Source organism: Cryptomeria japonica, chromosome 10, assembly GCF_030272615.1.
Source record: "Cryptomeria japonica chromosome 10, Sugi_1.0, whole genome shotgun sequence".
NCBI classification, from domain to species: Eukaryota; Viridiplantae; Streptophyta; class Pinopsida; order Cupressales; family Cupressaceae; genus Cryptomeria; species Cryptomeria japonica.
In genome coordinates, this window is record NC_081414.1 from 812,019,216 (window position 1) to 812,042,002 (window position 22,787).

The following is a 22,787-nucleotide window of genomic DNA, read 5'->3' on the forward strand; positions in this document are numbered from 1 at the left end:
ATTACACAATGTGTGTCAAAAGGTAGGATTAGGGCATGTTAACCTAGTCTCACTTTTTCCCCTACACAATTAATAATAAAATTCAAACAATATAAAATATTAAAGCTTCAATGTTTTACAAAAAAATATTTTTCATTTATTAAAGAAACCATATTAAAAAAGTTTAATAACATATTATATTTTTAATTAAATCATTGGTAAATAAAACCAAAACTATTTTAAAAATATAATACATGTGGAAAATAATCTATTTATTAAATAATATTAAAATTAAATGTATGGAAAATGTATTTGAATAACTTTATATTTTTTAGATGATAATTTAATCACGGGAAACTTAAAGATAAGAAAATAAATATGGCCAAAAACTAATGCACACTCTATCAGTCTACAGTTTAATAATTAAAAAGAATACATAACTCATTTGTAAATGAATTAAGAGTATTGGTCTTTGACTAAGAAAGCATTGCTTTGGTTTCAAGATATATGTGAGAGTTAAAAATGGTTATGTGGATCCAAAAGACTAGCCAAAATATAATGGTCTTGCATAAGTTGATAGAGAGGCTTTGAAAGAACATAAGAAGAAGGATGGAAAAGGTTTATTTTACATAAAGCAATGAATGAGAGCATAGTCCTTCATTAGAAACTTTCCTTACCCATTTTTTGGTCCAATTAATCAAATCAAATCACATGGATAGGTCATAGATAATAGGAAAATTGTTGAGAAGATGCTTAGAAGCCTCTCCTCTAAAATTTACCCTCTAGTTGTGGCTTGAAAGAAACCAAAGACTTCAGTAAGTTTATTGTTGACAAGATTCATGCCTCTTTAATTAATTAGGAATATAGACTAAATAGATCAAATGTTTCTTTAGAAAATGCATTTTCATCTCGGTCATCTATATCCCATGGAAGTGGACCATGGAAATCTAGTTCTAGAGGTAGAGGGAGAAATTCCCCTAAAGGTGGACATAGCAGTAGCTCTACAAATGTTGGTGGTAGAGGTCAAAATAAGAATTTATGTCATTTAATGAGCCAAATATTTGACAAATAAAGCATTCAATATCATTTAATGTAACAAGTTTGGGCATTATACCCAAAATATGCAAGAAAAAATATTATGCCCAATATAAGTAAGGTCAAAATCAGTCAAGTAGAACTCCCACAAGCACTATGTTTATTTTGTGCACTAGGATTGCAAAAGTAATTCTAAATGCAATATTGTCCAAGAACTTGCATCTGAAAAATGGTATTTGGCTTTTGATTGTAGTAATCACAAAGTTAATGCAGTTATGTTTTCTAGTTTGGATGAATTAGTTCAAATTGTTCTCACATTGGTAACAATGACAAGGTCATTGTCTCGGGTAGAGGTACAATTAATATTCTAACAAAAAAGGGTGAAGATAAATTTATGAATTATGTGTATTATGTTTCTAATATAAAACACAACTTAATAAGTATTAGTTAGTTGGTACAAAAATGCTATAAAGTGTACATGGAAAACTATGATTGTGTGATTTTGGACAAGTTGCCAAAGTGCAATTGACTATAAATTAGAATCTTACCTTGAGGATAAGGTTAGATAAGAAGAGAAAAATAACCCAACTTGTTCATGAGTCAAATAATGTATAGTTTGGAGCTACCTTTAATGTAGAACATACAAAACCTAGAGCTGACATGAATTCCATAAATTTAATGAACTTGAAGCCAAGCTTGTTCAACATTGAGGAAGCAAGAGGTATTGGTGGAGGCATTCAAGTAACATTTTAGTTAGTTGTAAAGGATAAATATAGATTGTGGCATTTAAAAATTGGACATTTGAACTTTGGAGTGTTGAAGCTATTAGACAGTTTAAATAACCGGAATACCACTGAGAGCGGCGGGGTGAATCAGTTATCACAGATTACTAGAACTATTAGAAATTAAAACATTAATAATAGAATGCTTAAACGAAATACCATAATAGTAGTAAAACCAGTTAAGCATAAACAATAATCACAAAATAAGATCCATCCACATGACACTAATATTTATACATGGAAAACCTGGTAAAGGGAAAAGCCACGGTGGGAAGTCTACCCAATGTTATATAATACTTTTGTTGTAAGTATGTGAATTACAATTAAGGGGTTTGGACTTGCCAGGAAGGCCAACAACCTAGAGTGCATTTCTCATCACAAAAGGAGCCTTACTGACTACATAGAAATCCAAACTACAATCTGGAGAAGTGTTTAACTACAAAAGATAACATCTCCTATGCTTGAGTATAGTTCTGGTTAAGCTCAATAACGGAGGACTAAATCCTCTTACATAAACCCAATTCGATGTCCAATGATCGACCAAATTTTTCTACCAAAATGATATTACATTATTCGCATGTTACATTCCTTGACCATGATCTCTACCCATAACCATGATGATCTATAATGAGATCTTACATCTATATTTACAAACACTCGACCATAAATAATTAGGTCAGCCACAAGATAATAAACCAATTACATAATTATAAACCATGTCAGCCTAAGACCAAACAAATAATAATCAACACATAAGACATCCCAGAAATACATCAAGAGGTCCAATCCACATGTTACATTAAAGTTGGTCCATAACCTAGATCAATGGAGACCCAGTATAGGTCCACATGCTACAACAATGATCTCCATCTGCCAAGTCTTGAACATGATCACCAACAACATCTTAAAACTCCACCAGAAGTAGCACCAACACCACTTATGCAATTTATTAAAGATCTTCATCAAAAACTCTACCAGTGAAACCCTCGTCAGAACCAGAAACTAAGCTTCTAAGCAAGAAGGATAGCATCGTATCATCAGACCAAAACCAATTGACCAAATATAAGTATGAGTATCATAAATAAGCCAATTCCATCACCAAACTATACTGGAGCCTACCAGATTAACCAAAAACCACTCAACCCTACCTGGACCAGAAGGGTGCCAGTAAAGCATCCAAACAGCTAGTCTTGGAATCAATGATAAAAAATCAGTGCAAAACATAATCTATTTTACCAAATGGCCAACAATCTCCCCCTTCTGCATTGATGGCAAAACTAGATGTGAAAAACATATAAGTACCAAAAAATGCCAAACAAGTCTCCCACAATGGAAGACAACCAACAATCTCCGATATACAGCTCTGAATGTCAATATCTCTCCCTTTTACTTTTTCTTATTCATACCTCTCCCTTTGACTTTTTCTTATTCATGCCTCTCCCTCTGACTTTTTCTTTTTCTTTCTTTGTCTTTTTCACATCAATATCTATCCCCCTTTGATATCAATGCCAGAAATCTGACAAAAATATCAAAGTAAAAACATAAACCACTGAATCGCAAAGCCTACTACTCCCCCTGAGTAGTAGCATCTAACATCAGTGCCAGAATGAATAGTATCTCTAATAATGCATGTCAGACTGATATTGAACCGCATCAATCAAGTCTCTAACAAAGGGGCAAAAACTCCCAATCTGTCTCTTAGGTACTAAAATGATTCATTGGGCCAAAGTTTAGTGAAAATATCTACAATCTTCTCTTTAGTGTTTTTTAGGTCCTAGAGACAACTAAGAGGGGGGGGGGGGTGGGTGAATCACTTGTCAAATAAATTCAAACCAAAAATAACTTAAACAACTTTAATGCTTAATACCAGTAAACTAGTCTTGTATGCCGATAGATAGTTATATCAGTTAATTGCAATACCGGTAAGGATTAATGCATGAAACAAAAAGACAAAGTCATCCACAACACATAACACTAAAATTTTTACGTGGAAACCTTGGAAGGGGGAAAACCACAGTGGGAAACCTTACCCACAATCAGATGATACTACTGCAGATAGTATGTGTATACAAATGGGGTCTGCACATGTAGAAAGGCCAAGCGCTTAGAGCTCACTGCTCAATCACAGATGGGAGTCACACTGACTATAATTGGATGGTTAAATCCAATATGGATGTACTGCTCAAATTAGCATCTTTCTATGCTAGATTTAATACTACTATAGTTCTGATTGTCTTCACAAAAACCCTCCTTCAATCTTCAAATGATGTCTCCGTGTATAGCTCTATTTATTCTCGCATATACCTTCACACAATTCTTTTGTGCATTCCACATACGATCTTACAAATAAGATCTTACATTTATATCATAACCTAGGACCAATTTTAGTAGGTCGGCTCTAAAGGATATTACAATAAAATCAATAAATAAATTAATGCCCAATGCAATAACCGATTCAACATGTCGGCTTAATGCATTTACAACAATAATAAATCATCTCCATAGCGTGCCATGCTGATCTGGAAAAGATAAGCTAACCGGTGTATAACCTGGACCTATTTGCTAGTAACAACAAATATGCAAGTGCGAATATGCTAATGAACAAATCTTCAAGACAAAGTGTTCAAATGATTTCTTCGACATAACCAGGTGTTCTCCATGTTATTCCAAGTGCCGGTGAACATTATATCCTATTGATGTACTAGATACCGGTGACTGTGTATGAGTCATTTGCTTGCCGATGAATGTTGTTGATTCTCCAAAGTGCCAGAGCTGATAAGTGTTAGTAGGTGTTGACATCAATGACAAAACCATACCAAAATACCAACAGTGTTCACATAGACCAATCTGACATCATTTTCTTCCACATTTTCCTTCAAAAATTTATACTTGATTGATATATGCTTTTTTTTGGAATGAAATACTAGATTCTTTGATATATCAATAGTAGATGAGTTATCATAGTGAATAACTACTAGTGCATCACAATCCATCTTTATATCTTCCAACGTTTTCTTCATCCATAAAACTTGTGTACAATTAGTAGCAGCAATAACATAGTCAACTTTAGGAGGAGATAAAGAAGTACATGACTGTTTCTTGCTGATCAATGAAACTAATGTCTTTTCAAGAAAGAAAGTTCCACCAGAAGTATTTTCTGGTCATCAACATCTCCAGCCCAATCAGCATCTATGTATACACATAAAGTAAATTTCTCATCCTTAGGGTAAAACAAGCCATATTCTGATGTACCTTGCAATTATCTAAAAATCCTTTCATTGCACCCTCATGAATTTGTCTAGATCACTCTGAAATCTTGAAACAATATAAACATCATTCATAATGTCAGGCCTAGTCTGAGTCAAATAAAGCAGATCTCCAATCATAGACTTGTATCTTGTAGGATTTATTAGTGTAGAAACATATTTTCTTGTCAATTTATCACTTGTAACCATAGGAGTACTTACCGGTTTAGAATCTCTCATACCAAATTTCTTCAACAATTCCTTAGCATATTTAGATTGACAGATGAAAATACTTTTGTCAATCTAAGTGATATGCAGACCTAAGAAAACTTTCATCTCACCAATCATAGACATCTCAAATTCTTTCTCCGCATTCTTAGAAAATTATATGCATAACTTATCTTCACCTCCAAAAATAATATCATCAACAAATAATTCAATAATCATTATATCATAATTAGTATATCATAATCAGTAATCTTATAATATAACTTACTGTTAGTACTGCCCTTAGTAAAGCCAAGCTTCAAAAGATATTTATCCAACCTGGCATACCAAGCTCTAGGTGTTAATCCATATAAAGATTTTCTTAATGTGCAAACCATATTTATTTCATCTGATAATGAAAAACCATCATGTTTCTCAATATAAACTTCCTCATCAAGATCCCCATTCAAAAATGCACATTTAACATCCATTTGATAAACCTTGTAGTTTTTGTAAGCAACAGAGGCAGGAAATAATCTTACAACTTCAATCCTAGCTATAGGTGAAAATGTTTCTCCATAATCAATTCCATCCTTCTCACAATATCCTTTACAAACCAATCTAGCCTTATTCCTTATAACTTGACCATCATCATTCAATTTATTCCTAAAATCCCATTTAGTTCGAATTACATTTTTATTTTTAGGTTGGGGAACCAAGGTCCATGTGTTATTTTTCTCAATCTTATCTAATTAGTCTTCCATAGCTTTTAACCAATATTCATCTCTACATGCCTCAATTACTGATACTAGTTCAAGTTATAAAATTAAACATACATCATTAGTTGTGAGTTTTCTTCTTGTCATCACCTCATTGCTCTTATCCCCAATGATATGATCTTCTGAATGATTCAATCTCACATACCTAGGAGTCTTCTGACTTTCTGTTCCTCTTCCCTATTCTTCAGTTATTGTAGTGTTCTCTGATATTGCTAGAGTAACTGGTTCAACTCTCTATTCTGGTAAAGGTTCTACCGGTTCAGATATAATCATTTTCACTACTGGTTTCTTCTCATAAACTCTATTTTGACTTGTGTTTAGCTCATCTACTTTGACATTAGCAGTCTCCACAATTCTCTCTAATCTCTTGTTACAACATCTATATGCTTTGATTTCACTATAATAACAAAGAAATATGCCTTCAACACATCTAAGATCCAATTTTCGAATGATATCATCTCTCCTGATATAACATTTACTACCAAAAAATTGGAAATACTTAACTGTAGGTGTATTACCAAACCATAATTCATAAGGTGTCTTACCGATTTCTCCTTTGATATGTACTTTATTGAATGTCTAAACCTATGTGCTCACTGCTTCTCTCCAGTAGATACGAGGTAGACTATCTTCCATCATCATTGTTCTAGCAACATCCAAGATAGTTCTATTCTTCCTTTCCACAACTCCATTCTGTTGAGGTGTCCAGGGAGAAGAAAATTGTCTTCTTATACCAATATGATTCTCATAAAAGTTATTAAACTCACCAGATGTGAATTCTGTACCATGATGGAATGATTGTAACACAATTACAATGTGCACAGAATAACATTGAATTATTATAAAACCAAAATTGTATCTAAACTAGACAAATACAATCTAACCCAATAAAAAGTTAGAATGATTGTAACACAATTACAATGTGCACAAAAAAATATTAAGAAGAATATTAATAATACAATGTTGTTTATGAAACCAAAATTGTATCAAATGTAGACAAATACAATGTTAAGTATAAAAGAGTTCACACAATTAACACAAACTTACATGCATATAAATTTGATTCAACCTAATGTACCATCTACATCCTCTCTCTTCTGCAATGCGTCTTGTTGGCTTGATGATGATTGAAATGGATGACTTCATGTGTTGTCATTTATGGAACATGTATACACACACACATATGTTCACATTAGTTTAGACAAACTGGTATTACTTCTAAAGTTAAGTGTATTGCAACCTGTATTGTTAAGATGGTTTAGAAGGTGTCTAACCGGTATATGTAGTCAATTGGTATATGCAAAAATGGCTTGACACCAACTTGGAGATTCAGTGGAAACCATCAAAGAAGTGAATGGAGGACAATCAATTTATGTGTTGATAGTGGTTAACTCTGAACCGGTATCAGTGTTCCAACCGATATTCATTGATTGTGTGATGAGTTATCACCAGTCATGATGAGTTACCCATAATCGACATTTTGGCAGCAATTTGTGATGAGTTATGTTTGATTGTCTAGATACACAACACCTAGGTAATTGTGATATGATTTCTAAGCTGACATGAAATCTAGTGTCTATATAATGATGATAACATGAGATGAGCTGATGCAAGATAGAAGTTCAAGGCATTGCAGAGTATGTTGGTGATGAAATTGGTGATGCAGTTTTCAGCAAGCAGAAGATGATCTATTCAAGAAGGTTGTGCTACTATTAGATCACACCAACTATTTTTTTCTAATCACTACAATAGTCAAATCCCCTAACTAGGTAAGGTCTAATAAGCTTTAGTACACAAATCTGATGCGGAGCATCATGAAAACATCAACCAAATAGCCATTATCAAGTCTTCTCCATATATCATGCATTAAACTTGAATGATTTAAACCCTTCATCTATTCATTTCTTGCAAATGAAAACCAAGAATTTGTCCAAACTGTGAAATTTACTCTATTCTGGTCATGAAATTACAGTCATGAACAATCATTAATAACTCTTAAAATATAAATCATCCAGACAATCTCTCCAGTCAGATTTTAGAAATGGTAGTTATAAAAATTTTCTCCAAATTATAGATTGATCCAATGGTTAAATCCAAAGTTATGATGATTGTTCCAAAACTGGTCACCGTGAATCAGGGTTTTGGGTAGTTCCAAACGGTTTTCACCAAAACATTCATAACTTTCTCAAAACTGAATGAAATAAACTCAAACCAAAAGAAATGGAAACATTATTCAATATACTACACTATAATAATATAAATACACTTGTTTCTAGGCTTCACATGGTCATACCAGGCCTGGAAACGAGAGAAAAACTTCCAAGATCACAAAACAAGAGATTGAAAACAATGAAAATATGATACCAAAATGTTTCCAATGCTTTCCAATTCCTTCTCCAACTTTTACATCCACTTATGAATGACCATTATAGAGGTTTTATAGCATTTTAATCTTCACATAGAATTTACAACTACCCAACTTCCTCTTATGGCCATACAACTTCCTATTTTGATCTTTTTACAACTTTTGAAAAGTTGCATTTTACAACTTTTACAACTTTTGACTCAAATGACTTTAAACCTTCAAAATAGCCTTCAAAACATATTAGGATGGAATAATAATGTATTTTTGTCACCATTTTATCCCTCCAAGGATATTTTATACAAATTTTACCAAATGACTAATTCAAGAACTTATTAGGACAACTTGGACAACTCATTACAATGGGCTCTTTTAGCCTTACATATTGATTCATATTGACTCAAAATGACATTACAAATGAAAATGTAATTGAATACTTATGAATTGATTTTTATCCTCTTATAGACTCTTTTTATGCCTTTGTGTTAGGTGCTCCTGCACCATACTCCCAAATTTGAAAAGTTTCCAAGTCCCTTGGAAACATGGATGAAAATAACTTGCAAGAAAATTTTGAGTGAGATCTTCACCTTTGTCTTCATTAATCTTTGCCTCTTTGGATTCTCTTGATGCCTTTTCTACATTTTTGTTTTGTTTTGTTTTCTACTTCAATCAAAACTCCCGTCAATGGAGTTCATACTGGCTGCTCCTCAAGATGCTGCTCCAAACATAAGTCCACCCTTAATGCTGCACCAAACTCACCAACTACTTTGCCTCACCCAGGAGTCCTTTGCTTGCCTCTCTCCCCAGGTCTTTTGGCAACCCACTGGACCTCCTTCTCAGGCCCCTTGGACCATCTCCTATGGCCCCATGACAGACCTTCATGTCTGCCTACTTGCAGCTAGTGGATATACATCTGCAACCACAACCATTAGCAAACCAAAATACCAATCACTTGCTCAGCCCAGACCTTTTGCTAAGCTCTGATACCAATTTGATGCGGAGCATCATGAAAACATCAACCAAATAGCCATTATCAAATCTTCTCCATATATCATGCATTAAACTTGAATGATTTAAACCCTTCATCTATTCATTTCTTGCAAATGAAAACCAAGAATTTGTCCAAACTGTGAAATTTACTCTATTCTGGTCATGAAATTACAGTCATGAACAGTCATTAATAACTCTTAAAATATAAATCACCCAGACAATCGCTCCAGTCAAATTTTAGAAATGGTAGTTATAAAACTTTTCGCCAAATTATAGAATGATTCAATGGTTAAATCCAAAGTTATGATGATTGTTCCAAAACTGGTCACCGTGAATCAGGGTTTTGGGTAGTTCCAAACGGTTTTCACCAAAACATTCATAACTTTCTCAAAACTGAATGAAATAAACTCAAACCAAAAGAAATGGAAACATTATTCAATATACTACACTATCATAATATAAATACACTTGTTTCCAGGCTGTACATGGTCATACCAGGCCTGGAAACAAGAGAAAAACTTCCAAGATCACAAAACAAGAGATTGAAAACAATGAAAATATGATACCAAAATGTTTCCAATGCTTTCCAATTCCTTCTCCAACTTTTACATCCACTTATGAACGACCATTATAGAGGTTTTATAGCCTTTTAATCTTCACATAGAAGTTACAACTACCCAACTTCCTCTTATGGCCATACAACTTCCTATTTTGATCTTTTTACAACTTTTGAAAAGTTGCATTTTACAACTTTTACAACTTTTGACTCAAATGACTTTAAACCTTCAAAATAGCCTTCAAAACATATTAGGATGGAATAATAATGTATTTTTGTCACCATTTTATCCCTCCAAGGATATTTTATACAAATTTTACCAAATGACTAATTCAAGAACTTATTAGGACAACTTGGACAACTCATTACAATGGGCTCTTTTAGCCTTACATATTGATTCATATTGACTCAAAATGACATTACAAATGAAAATGTAATTGAATACTTATGAATTGATTTTTATCCTCTTATAGACTCTTTTTATGCCTTTGTGTTAGGTGCTCCTGCACCTAACATAAAGGCATAAAAAGAGTTACCCATAATCGACATCAGTGTTCCAACCGATATTCATTGATTGTGTGATGAGTTATCACCAGTCATGATGAGTTACCCATAATTGACATTTTGGCAGCAATTTGTGATGAGTTATGTTTGATTGTCTAGATACACAACACCTAGGTAATTGTGATATGATTTCTAAGCTGACATGAAATCTAGTGTCTATATAATGATGATAACATGAGATGAGTTGATGCAAGATAGAAGTTCAAGGCATTGCAGAGTATGTTGGTGATGAAATTGGTGATGCAGTTTTCAGCAAGCAGAAGATGATCTATTCAAGAAGGTTGTGCTACTATTAGATCACACCAACTATTTTTTTCTAATCACTACAATAGTCAAATCCCCTAACTGGGTAAGGTCTAATAAGCTTTAGTATACAAATCCTCTAAAAAGGTGAGCTATTAGTTCGGATTTAGAAATCCTCTACTAAGGTTACTCCTAACAGGGTACTACCTTTAACAGGGTATAGCTCCTAACAAAGCTTTCATATCTTTAACAGGATTCTCTCCTAGAAGAGCATTTTTGTAGACCCTAATCGGTCAGTTATCTATTGCTGGAGATAGTTAACTTGTGATTCCCATCTCAACGTGGGTTTTCCCATTTGGGTTTTCCACATATTAAAACTTGTGGTATGGTGGATGCTTTACTTATTGTGGATGCTTTAATATCTCTTTGGATTGCATACATAGTGTTTAGTAAACTTGTTAAGTATCTCAATTGGTCAGTATTTAAAGTATTATTGTTCTTACTATCACTGATTCACTCCCCCTCTCAGTGGTTTATAAATCTATCACATCTATGATTGCCTCATGCTCTTCTACTGAAAGTGTCCACAATACCTTATTAGCAGATCTAACTTTGTATCTTTCTAATTTATTATTTGTTGCCACCACCAAATGAGAATAGTGTATAATCTTCTTTTCTAATTGGTAGTCTTCATAAGCTAGTAAGCCATTCCTTCTTATTATGTATTTGCATTTCCATGTGCCAGCTACCACAATGGACCCAACTGGATACTGAAAACCATCATCACCTACTTCATCACATATCAGCTTTTTCTTAGGTTTTACACATCTAGCTAGCCAATAACCAACCTCCTCATCATTATCCTCAGGTGCAATAACAACATACACATGTCCTAGAAAACAAATTTAAGTACATGTAGAAATAAAACTTGTTAGAATTTATAATTCAAATACAATCATAAATTATATGACAATACATAAAAATATATAATTTAAAGTTATAAACAAGAAATTGAATGAAATTACCAGGTTGTATGAGGTCCGAAACACGATCATAATATTTTGATGCAAATGCATGATCTGGGTCTTCATTTCTTCTAACATCTTGATATTGTGTCTTACTAGGTGTTAAGGATTTGTGTTTCCATTCTTCAACCCATTCCGTATTCTCACATTCTTCCCATTCACTTGCAACAAAAAATTGACAAAAACATGCAAGCTATCTGGTCCATATATTCTGAGTGTTAGAATTAGAACTCTTAAATGAATGCCATGTATCTGACCCATTGATTGTATCACAATCATACTTTGGAAGGATATTCTCCTCTCTTACTAGCCGGAAGAAACATCTAATTGTAGAGTTTTGACTTGATCTTGTGGATAAAGTTTCACTACACCAATCCACAATTGCCCTTGCATTTTTAAATTTAGGCTTTTCCTCAAATTTGAGTTTCTCTCTACAAAGGGCTCTCTTAACACATGCACTGGAACCATCATGTTCTCCTTTCCCATGTCCAGCCTAAAAAAAAACTCCACATGTGTTCAATATTAATTTTCTTATGAATCCTATTGAATCAATAAAACATTGTAGCATTCTTGAATTGCCCTGTGCAATTATATGACCATATTAGGTGTTGTGTCATCTAAATTTCTCTCTTCCTCAAATTCTTGAAAAAGGTCTTGAAGTAATAGTAGACAAAATCAGATGAGTATAATTTATTATCACTCATGTAGAAATGGTAGTCTCTCAAAATTTTACAATCCACTTTTGTACTATATGGTGGATTCCTAAAGATAATATGGACAAAAATCGATACTTGCACTTAATTATAGTATTGTGATTGGACCTCATCTTGTGGTGCAAGCGTGTATTTATCCGCAAAGTCAATGACCAAAAATATACTACCAATAGGAAATGTATCCTTACATATTCAAAACTGACCATCGAGCCATCTACCATTTTGAGAGTTTTTAACATATTTAGGTACGATCTTACTCTTAAATTCATTCATAAATTCATGAACACTAACTTTATTGGTGATTAGATTGCACCATCTTCCAAACTTTTCATCTTTCAGTTGATACTCAACATTTTTAAATCTTTTAACATCAACTAATTGTTGTCTAAAATCATTTGAAATATTTTCATGCAAACATTCATCCAACAATGCAAGATTTCCACATATATCACATACACTGGAAACACATGCATTGAAAATAAAATTATTCTCATTTGGTGGGTTGCAAAACAAACTTGATATAAACTCCTGTATATTTTTAGGTGTTATATTTATACCACATTCTTGCAACATTTCATTACTATGCATGGTAACATGTATATATCAAAATACATAATAATGGTAGCGAAATTGAACATGAGTTTTGCAACATGTGACTCCTTCCTTGTTAATTTGAACATACCAAGGTTTACACTTTTCAAAATACCTTTGAAAAATGCAAATAGTCAACACCTTATCATCCAAAATATTTTTGTACAATTGAGTTGGAGTCATGTCCAATAGGTGTTTTGGATGTGGATCATGAATTTTTGACCCAACTTTTAATTCAAGAACATCTCTAGCATTAGTTGAAACTCTAGTATTATTGTGCCAGAATTTTTTGATCTAAGTTTTGACTTCACCAATAAGTTTCATATTAGACCTTGGTAGTCTACCACTAAAAGTCCACATATTGTTTGCCGGATCACTTTCAAATTTAACTCTTCTTTTTATAGCTCTTGACAAAGTTTTATGATGAATATTAAGATATCCACTTAAGTTACTCACTATTCTTTTATCAAAAGTTTTTTGGCTTACTAAAGCTGGTGTTATTTCCCGTTGTGCAACATTTTTATCTTTAGAATGACTTTTCTTTTCGATTGTATCAAAGGCACTAGAAACATCCGATACAACTTCTTTTAAAGACTCATCCTTCATCTTCGGTTTGACATAAAAGCCTACCTTCTTCATCACTTTTCACATTTTAGTCATTTTAATTAGTTGTATTATTAATTAACATTGAAACCCAAATTTCTTAATATAAAAAAAAGTCTAAACAATCTATTTGCATTTGTCCAAATATGTCTCCATGAAACCAAGATAGGAATATTGTCTAGTACATCACTTTTAATTTCAAAATTTTCATTCATTTGATTATCATTCAAACATGTTTCATTTTCAATTAGTTTTTCCATGTCTACATCCTATCTGTGTGAAAAACTAAAATAAGAATCTGTATATGCAAGACACAACACTTTAATTAAGTCATTACATGTATGGTTAGACAGATACAAGAATGAATAATAAAACCATAACAAATTGACTAATTGCCTTCTAAAAGATGCGAGTATAAGATTGCTCTCATATTTTTATAAGCAATACCAGTGACTAGACTACACCAAGATGAATTATTTAATCTATATGAGCATGATATTAAGCTAAATGGATGCAAGATGGATGAAAGATTCAAGCAATAACGAATTCAAGCAATATGGATTCAAGCAATAACGAGTAAAACTAAATATGCAAATAATAAAAAAGAAAGCACAATATATTCAATGACTCGGGAGAAAAATCAGCATTATAATCTCCAAGGTGTCTCTCAAAAATCTCTGGGGTGTTTTGGAGGAGAGCTGAAGGATGAATTTATAGAGAATTCACAAGAGAGATGATGAAAAAGCACAATTTAGGATTAACTGAAATAATTGAGAAATCAGGTTTAGTTAACCTTGAGAAAGATTCCAATTATAGTTTAATTGAAATGCATTTAAATAAGAAGTTCAAGTTGCATTGGAAATAAGATTTAATTAATTCCATGCATTTGTGATAAAAATAGATAATTCATTGATTTATTCAAGAAAAAAGTCGGTAAGGTAAACTTCTTTATTTCACTATTTATGCAACTAAACTTCTTTTTCTGAAAAACTTTGAGTTCCAATTTTAGAGAATGATCAATAATTTAATTAATTTCTTTTCTAATTTCAAGTTCTAAATTTAGAAAAAGAAATAATATCTCAAGTTTGATTTCTCTCTCAATTCAATTCTTTTATTTTATTTTCAATTCAACTCTTGCTTTGTAATTAATTCTTTTTTTGCATGATTAAATGGAATATTTATTAATTAATTAAATATAGTATGATATTTAATAAATTAAATAGGCTAATTGATAAAAAATGATTTACTTGAATGGTTTAATTAATTAAATAAATATTTAATTAATATTGAGTAATTGATTTGCCATGTGACATTTGATGATTAAAGAATTAATTATGTGCTCAAGATTTGTTTAATTGCCTTTGGTTAGGACCTTGGTGATGTTGTCGAGATTAGGGGCTGATGGTTTAGATGACCATTTTTAGGGTATTACATTTGCCCCTCTTTGAATTAATGTACGAGCAACGTGTTGGTTCAAAGAATATGTGATGTCTAGGAGATACTAGGTCTGAACTTGATTGATCACAAACCAAATAAAGAGCAAGGTGTTTAGCTTGATTTGAAGAGATGAAGCTAAACAGAGTCTGATTAAAGTGATACTGATCCCAAACTTGATTGAACTTAGTGTTAGGTCCCTGAGGCAACTGAGAGGGGGGGGGGGTGAATCAGTTGTCAAATAAATTCAAACCAAAACTACTTAACCACCTTAATGCTTAACACCGGTAAACTAGTTTAATAAATCGGTAGATAGTTTTAACAGTTAATTGCTATACCGGTAAGGATTAGTGCATGAAATATAAAGACAAAGTCATCCACAACACATAACACCAATATTTGTACATGGAAACCCTGTAAGGGGAAAAACCATGGTGGGAAACCTTACCCACAATCAGATGATACTACTGCAGATAGTAAGTGTACATAAATGGGGTCTGCACATGTAGAAAGGCCAAGTGCCTAGAGCTCACCACTTAATCACAAAATGCGAGTCACATTGACTACTATTGGATGGTTAAATCTAATAAGAATGTACTACACAAAATAACATCTTCATATGTTGGATTCAATACCGGTGTAGTTCTGATTGTCTTCACAAAAACCCTCCTTCAATCTTCAAATGATGTTTGCATGTATAGATCTGCTTATTCTTGCGTATATCTTCACACAATCCTTTTTTGCATTCAACACTTGATCTTACAAATAAGATCTTACATTTATACCATACCCTAAGACCAATTTTAGTAGGTCGGCTCTACAAGATATTACAATAATTTTTTTTTACAAACAATACAATATCCGATGCAATAACCAATTCAATATGTCAGCTTAATGCATTTACAACAATAATTAATCATCTCCTTAGCGTGTCGTGCTGATCTAGAAAAGATAAACCTACTGGTGTAACTTGGACCTATTTGCCGGTAACAACAAATGTGCAAATGCTAATGTACCAATAAACAAAACATCAAAACAAAGAGTCCACACAATGTCTTCGACATAACCAAGTGTTTTCCATATTATTCCAAGTGTTAGTGATCATTATAACTTGCCGATGTACCAGATACCGGTGACTGTGCATGAGTCACTTACTTGCTAGTGAATGTCGTTGATTCTCCAAAGTGCCAGAGTTGATAAGTGTTTAGTAGGTGTTGACATCAATGACAAAACCATACCAAAATACAAACAATCTCCCCCTTTGGCATTGATGGCAACACAAGATGGAAAAACCATCAAAGTGCCAAAATAGAAATGCCAAATACCAAAAACCAACAATCTCCAAAAAGAGATCATAACCAAAAATCAAAATAAGATACAGAGAGTAACAATCTCTCCCAAACAACAATCTCTCCCCCTGGGAGCAACATGTGTTTTCCTTGTGATTTTCCATACCAATCTCTCCCCCTTTGACATCAATTGCCAAAGTTCTTACCAAAAACATCTTACCAAGCCAAGTTCATATACAAAATACCAATCAATTTAGTATACCAACTACTCCCCCTGAGAAGTAGCTTCCCATCAAAGACGAAAAAAATATTTCTCTGTTAATTCTGTCAGTTGATGACAATCATCAACTTCCTAAGTCTCTACCAGTGGGGGTATGACCCCAAGCTGATCTCTAAGATTTTCAAAAGTCTCTTTAAGGAGAGGCTTAGTAAAGATATCTGCAATCTGCTCTTTAGTATTCACATAAACCAGTTTTATTTCCTTTGCTTCAACATTTTCCCTTAGAAAATTCAATTTGATAGAAACATGTTTGGTTTTAGAATGTAATACCGGATTCTTAGATATATCAATTGTTGCAGTGTTATCACAATAGATAGTAATAGGTACCTTGCATTTTACCTGTATGTCTTTCAACATTTGCTTAAGCCATAGTATCTGTGTATAGATAGTTGCTGGTGCAACATATTCTGATTCTGCTGTTGATAAAGATGTACAACTTTGTTTCTTACTCAACCAAGAAACTAGTTTGTTTCCAAGAAAGAATGCTCCGCCGGTGGTGCTTTTTCTGTCATCCACATCTCCTACCCAATTTGCATCTATGTATGCACATAATTCAAAGTTTTCATCTCTAGGATACCATAATCCAAGATTTATAGTGCCTTGTAAGTACCGAAAAATCCTTTTTATTGCTAACTCATGATTTTCTCTAGGATTACTTTGAAATCTTGAAACAATACATACTGCATTCATAATATCAGGTCTGGTTTGTGTCAAATACAGTAAACCTTCTATCATAGATTTGTATCTAGTTGGATTAACAGGTGTAGATTCATCCCTTAGTGATAATTTGTCATTTGTTGTCATAGGTGTGCTTACCAGTTTAGAGTTATCCATCCCAAATTTCTTTAGTAACTCTTTTAAGTACTTGGATTGACTCAAGAATATACCTTTATCAATCTGTGAAATCTACAATCCTAAAAAGAATTTTATTTCTCCAATCATAGACATTTCAAATTCTTGTTGCATTTTAATAGAAAATTCTTTACACAATCCATCTTCTCCTCTAAATATTATATCATCAACAAATACTTCTATAATCAATATGTTATCATTAGTTACTTTATAATAAAAATTGATGTCTACATTAACTTTAGTAAAACCAATCTTGCATACCAAGCTCTTGGAGCTTGCTTCAATCCATATAAAGCTTTTCTTAACCTGCAAACCATATTTTGTTATCTGTCAAAGAAAATCCATCAGATTGTTCATTGTACACTTCTTCTTCAAGATCTCCATTCAAAAATGCACATTTAATATCCATTTGATATACTTTGTAGTTCTTATGTGTTGAAAAAGCCAAAAATAATCTGACTGCTTCAATTCTAGCTACCGGTGCAAAGGTTTCATTGTAATCAATTCCTTCTTTCTGAGAATATCCCTTACACACTAGTCTTGCTTTATTTCTGACAATGTTACCATCTTCATTAAGTCTATTTTTGAATACCCATTTGGTTCCAATTACATTTTTATCTTTAGGTTGGGGAACTAATGTCCAAGTGTTGTTTTTCTCAATTTGTTCTAATTCTTCTTCCATAGCTTTAATCCAAAATTTGTCTTCACATGCCTCATTAACTGATGATGGTTCAATTTGAGAAATAAGACATACCTCTTCATTTGCCAATCTTCCTCTTGTCATAACTCCTTTAAACTTGTTTCCAATTATCTGATCTTCAGAATGATTCAGTCTTACATACCAAGGTGTCTTTGTTTGTTGTTGTTCCTCAGGTACTGTGGAATCCTCAGATGATACCGGGGTAACTGGATCTTCATTATATATCAGTGGATTGAGTGTAGGTTCATTTGTCAAAATTTATGTTGCCAGTGTAGAGTCTATATACCTTGAAGTTCCTCTGAATTGTTCGTCAATCTTTACATTTGTACTTTCAACAATTTTCTGCAATCTTTTGTTAAAACATCTATATGCCTTTCTCTTAGGTGAATAACCAAGAAATATTCCTTCATCACTTCTAGGATCAAATTTTCCAATAAACTCATCTTTTCTGATATAACATCTACTTCTGAAAATTCTAAAATATTTAAGAGTAGGAGTAATACCAAACCATAGTTCATGAGGGGTCTTACTGGTTTCACCTTTCATGTGAACTTTGTTGAATGTATAGATCATTGTATTGACTACCTCTCTCCAATATACATGTGCTAGGTTTTCTTTTGATAACATACTTCTTACTGCATCCAAGATATATCTGTTTTTCCTTTCAACAACTCCATTCTGTTGTGGTGTCCGAGGTGCTGATAGTTGTCTTCTGATTCCATTTACTTCACAGAATGTATTAAACTCCTTAGATGTAAATTCTCCTCATTGATCTAATCTTAGACATTTGATTTTCTTCTCGGTTTCATTTTCTACCATTGCTTTGAACAGTTTGAACTTTCCTAGTGCTTCTGATTTTTCTCTGAGAAAAGTAACCCAACATATTCTAGAATAGTCATCAATGATTAGCATGAAATATCTATCATCTTGTAAGATTTTAGTTCTAGCTGGACCACATAAATCAGTGTGAATTAAATCAAGAGCATTATTGGATTTTTCTAGAATACTTTTGAAACTAGCTCTAACTTGTTTTCCCAATTGACATTCCTTACATACTGTATTCTGAGGTTTGACAATTTTAGGTAAATCTCAGACTGCCTTAGTAGTACTTATTTTCACCATGCAATCAAAGTTTACAAGATAGATGATAGTTCTGATACTTAATGTTAAGTACAGATGCCAAGCTAATAAGATGAGAGGGGGGGGGTGAATCATACAAACTTAATCTTCCATAAAAATAACAAATTCAACCTCGGTAACATATACTTCAGTAATATAACCAAAACTGCTAAATATGCAAACTCAAAAGCATATAAACATCATAACACTCATAATACCAAATTTAATGTGGAAACCCCAATAGGGAAAAACCACTATGGGATTTTGGACCCACTAAGAAATATACTTTTCTAGAGTATGCTCGGTTAAAAGCAAATCCTGTTAAAGATTACAAACACATTGCTAGATGTGACCCAGTTAAGGGATTTCCCTCAGATCTGTTAGGATCTTCAATTTGTTACAAGTGACCTTGTTAAAGGATTTCAAACACTCAATCAGAATATCACCTTGCTAGAGGGTTCTACAAATAAGACTGTTAAGTCCACTCGATTAAGAGATTTTTTGTCACTTCACAAAATAACAATAATAAAAATCTATCTGCAACTTCACATCTAAAATGCTAAAGTAGATTCTTATTTTCTCAATACAATATAGGACTAATCTTGTCCATCTATTGGGCTCTATACTCTATTATTAAAATAGGTCTTCAAGCTTTTGTGCTTGGTAATCACTATGTAGCATCCCTATGCATACACTTGTCCGCATACATTGTTTATCAATAGTTCCTTATTTATAAGCAATTCGCCAACCACTTAATCTCCTTGATCACATTTCCCATGATCAATCATAGCCAATAGATCTCTAAACTTTGACCTAGTTCAATGTATCCTTCGATCTGAAAACATTTTACCCCACCTTGGAACTTGCATACATTTCTTGGAACTTGTGCTAGGGTATTGCGGTTCAATTTGAGTTGTAGATCTTCCTGCTGATTTTCCTTTGCCATAGACTATTTAACAAACTTCATTCATGACATACCAATCATTTAATCATATCCAGCTCATCAACTTCCTTCATTAAATAATGCTTTCATTCATTCAATGTATTCTGTTACTACTCGGTTACAACTTGGTAAATACTAAACTTCACTCGGTAGACATTCTGCCTTCATTAACCGATAGCAATAACCTTAGGTTTTACTAACTAGGTTCCTTAGGGTTTACCGACTAGATTCTTTGCTCGGTAACATAGTATAGTATTAACCTTACAATCAATAACATATGTATGATATCAAAACAATCTAAACATCATGATTTCATCATTTTCTAACTAGGTAACAGTTGCCCATTGAATAACTTATTCTTCCCCTTATTCATCATATTCTTTCTGTCTTTTACCGACATCTTTATACTCATCAAATCATACTTCTCAAGATATGGCAACATCATACTGAATTAGAAAATCAATTTCTTGACATCAATGACAAAATAATAATATTAAGATAGTAAACATCCTTAATTAGTTATATCCATAATCATCAACAACCTTCTCAAATATCCTTATTGAAATGCCAACAATCTCTCCTTGTTTGTTATAATGGCAACAATCTCGCCTTTGGCATTGATGGCAAAATCAATTGATTTGACCTGATTGATTCGGATTGCTGTGAGATTGTGAAATGCTGAAATGCTCTCCCCCTGTCATTAGAATGCCCCCCCATACATTAGTCTTCTCCTCTTCTTCAGTCTTCTCCTCTTTTCTTCAGTCTTCTCCCCCTTTGACAATAATGCCAAAAAGTAAAGAACTAAAACATAATTTCTTCCTGTATGAAGTGATTTCCTACTATTATGTGTCAACTTAGTCTCAGTCAGAGCATTTTGTCTTCAATTCCTGTTCCCTGTATTGTTTCCTACACACCTTTAGAAAACATCCTAAAGTGTGTAAATCAACATCAACTCCTAAAAGATATTCTGTAGAGTCATCAAATTGATGCTTTCATCGAACTCGGTCAATGAGTAGAAGATAGGGGTAGGACCCCTAACTTACTTCTGAGATACTCAAAAGTGTCCCTTGGTAGTGGCTTGGTGAAGATATTTGTTATTTGTTCCTTTGTGGTAACATACTCCAACACCACTTTCTTCTCTTGAGCTTCTTCTCTAAGATAATGATATTTGATAGAGATGTGCTTTGTCTTGGAGTGCATAACGGGATTCTTTGAAATGCTAATGGCACTAGTATTGTCACAAAATATAGTTACTGGCTTGGTAACTTTCTCACTTATACCTTCCAATAGTTGTTTGATCCATGCTATGTTTTTATAATTCAATGCTATAGCAATGTATTCAACTTCTGCTGTTGACTGTGAAACACATCCTTGTTTCTTGCTAAGCCAACTCACTAGTCTTTCTCCTAAAAAGAAAGCTCCTCCACTTGTGCTTTTCCTGTCATCAATGTTGCCTGCCCAATTAGCATCAGTATAAACTTTTAATTCAAAGTCTTTTCTTTTCTGATATACTAAGCCATAATCTTCAATGCCTTTCAAATATCTGAAAATTCTCTTTATTGCTATCATGTGTGTTTCCTTAGGATCTGTAGAGAATCTTGCAACTATACCTGTTGCATGTGCTATATCTGGCCTGCTGTGAACAACATATTGCAACTTTCCAATCATGGATCGGTAAAGTGTCTCATCAACAGATGCACATTCATCATTCTTTGGTAGTTTATAGTTGGTAGTCATAAGAGTACTTACTAGTTTTGAATCCTCCATTCTAAATTTCTTCAAGATTTCCTTTATGTACTTGGATTGAGTAATGAAAATCTCATCTTTCATTTGTAGTATCTGTAAACCTATAAAATACTTTATCTCATTGATTAATGATATCTCAAATTCTTTGCTCATTTCATTTCCAAAGTTCTTGCATAGAGAGTCATTTCCACAAAAGATAATATCATCAACAAATATGGTTGAGATCAATATTCCATTTTCATCATTCTTCATGTACATATTGCTGTTTTCACTTGTCCTTATAAAACCAATCTTGATTAAATAAGAGTGTAATCTTTCATACCATACTCTAGGTGCTTGTTTCAAACCACATAAAGCTTTGTTCAATTTACATACCTGATCTTTATTCTTATCTTCAACAAATCCTTTAGGTTGTTCAATAAAAACTTCTTCTTCTAATATACCATTCAGAAATACAGATTTGACATGCATTTGATATACCTTGAAATTCTTGTAAGCAGCATATGCCAACAATGTTCCTACTCCTTCAAGTCTTGCCATAGGTGCAAAAGTCTCACCATAATCAATTCCTTCTTCTTGGGCATAACCTTTGCAAACTAGTCTTGCTTTATTCGAATGACCTCACCTTTTTCATTCAGCTTGTTTCTGAAAATACACTTTGTACCAATTACATTTTTGTCCTTCAGTCTTGGGACTAGTGTCCATGTGTCATTCTTCTTGATTTGATCAATCTCTTCTGTCATAGAATTT